Raw genomic sequence first — 1820 nt, 5'->3', positions numbered from 1 at the left:
AAAAATTTTCGGAAATGACACAGTATTTACTCGAGAAAGAAAAAGCAGTAGCGCCGAAAAACACACACAGCTGAAGAACGACGTATGACAAGCGCTCCTCCGTCATTCCTACGTTGCAGGACAAGCGCTTGTCCTACGTCGTTCTTCAACTGTGTGTGTTTTTCGGCGCTACTGCTTTTTCTTTCTCGACTAAAATGAACCATCAGCCGAAATAGAAGTTCTAAACGACACATTATTTGTCTGTGAAACGAGCCGTAAGGGAAGGGATGTTCCGTAGTGGACATGAACTCGGCCTCGAGCAGAACCGTGCAGACCATCGCCACCGGACGCGCTGCCAGTGTTATGGACCTTCGGAACATAAACACTTGAGTGCAGTGGGGTCGTGCGGGGACCCTGGGGCGTGCCCCGAATTCCTCTGTAAATAAAGTTTTTTTTCTCTCTCTCTCCTTAGTGGAGGGTTTCGGTATTATTGTTATGGGAAGGGAGAGAGAAATCTGAAAGAGGAGCAGTATTGTGTTCGAGCCCGTGTCCCAGAGGATAACTACATGAAGAATGTACGTCTGATTTTGGAATTACATAGCAGGGGGCTGGCGCGAACGCCGAACCCCCACTACCAAAAATTATATGCCCCAACTATCCCAGTTTGGGGTAGTGGCGCGCTTCAGCCTGCCGCAGTGCAATGGCAGGCCTCGACACGGAGCCCCGACCTTGGTGATCGCCGGCGACCCAGCACCAGGTAAGTATGCTGACACGCCCGCTGAAAACGGACGCCATCTGATTCATCCCTCTGTTCAGTACCAGTGACCAATGCACTTCTTACACGAAGTCCCTTATTCCCCACTTGTCAAAATCTTGTTGAAAAGCAACTACTGGGCTCGGTGCGACTGCCGACACGAAGGAGTAATTCTAGTTAATCTACCAATCCAGTGTAGCGAAAAGAAAAAATAAATTAGGTGCTAGATGTGTTTGCACCTTGTGACGAAGTTGCACAAACGGCTAGCTGCGAACAGAGTGGTTGCTGCCGCATGTGCAACTCAACTTCTTCACAAGGTGCGAGCACTACAAACACCGAATTTGTTCTGTTTCTTGTTACAAGGTGGTCGAAATTATTCCGAGCCCTGTAGGGTGTTCAGTGGATCATGGCCTCGTCTACCGAGCCGGAGTACCCGGGCTCGAACCCGACCACGGTGGCCGCGTTTCGATGGAGGCGGAACGCAAGAGGGTCCTGTGTGCTGTGCGATGTCAGTGCACGTTACCATGTGGTCGAATTAATTCCGGAGACCTCCACTACGGCACTTTTCTGCAGACCATCGCCACCGGCCGGGCTGTCAGTGTTATGGACCTCAGGAACATAAACACTTGAGTGGACTGGGGTCGTGCGGGGACCCTGGGGCGTGCCCCGAATTCCTGTGGTAATGAAGTTTTCTCTCTCTCTCTCGTCCTTCTTTCACTCCCACCTTCCTCCCTTCCCTTACGGCACGGCTCAGTTGTTCACTGAGATATGTGAGACAGTTACTGTGTCATTTCCTTTCCTCAGAAACAATTTTAGATTTTCAATGTTTATCCATCCCAAACGCCGCGGTTCAGGTCTCCGTCTGGAGTAACGACCTCGGCACCTTATCCGCATAACCCCTGCTCCATCTGTCTGCAACTTTCAGCAGCGAGTTGCACAGCTAGGCTCGCCGCACTCGCTATGATGGCTCAGTGGGTGCACATCAAATTCTAGAGGCCCGTGTACTGTGCGATGTCAGTGCACGTTAAAGAACCCCAGGCCATTACATTCAAACAAATCACCGATTACTACAAGGAGGAGCACCGGC

The 1820-nt window shown here is 51.0% G+C and overlaps 1 non-coding gene across 1 annotated transcript; it reads right to left on the bottom strand.

The window, feature by feature from the left end:
• Window positions 1-581: 581 nt before the first annotated feature.
• On the bottom strand, window positions 582-744 carry LOC149348446 (U1 spliceosomal RNA). The gene has a single exon (XR_016282609.1). It is a non-coding gene; the product is annotated as a U1 spliceosomal RNA (small nuclear RNA).
• Window positions 745-1820: the final 1076 nt, after the last annotated feature.

The sequence above is a fragment of the Amblyomma mixtum genome, chromosome 4, assembly GCF_055824585.1.
Source record: "Amblyomma mixtum isolate Tamu chromosome 4, ASM5582458v1, whole genome shotgun sequence".
NCBI classification, from domain to species: domain Eukaryota; kingdom Metazoa; phylum Arthropoda; class Arachnida; order Ixodida; family Ixodidae; genus Amblyomma; species Amblyomma mixtum.
The sequence above is the reverse complement of the archived record's forward strand: the minus strand, read 5'-3'. Positions and strand labels throughout refer to the sequence as shown.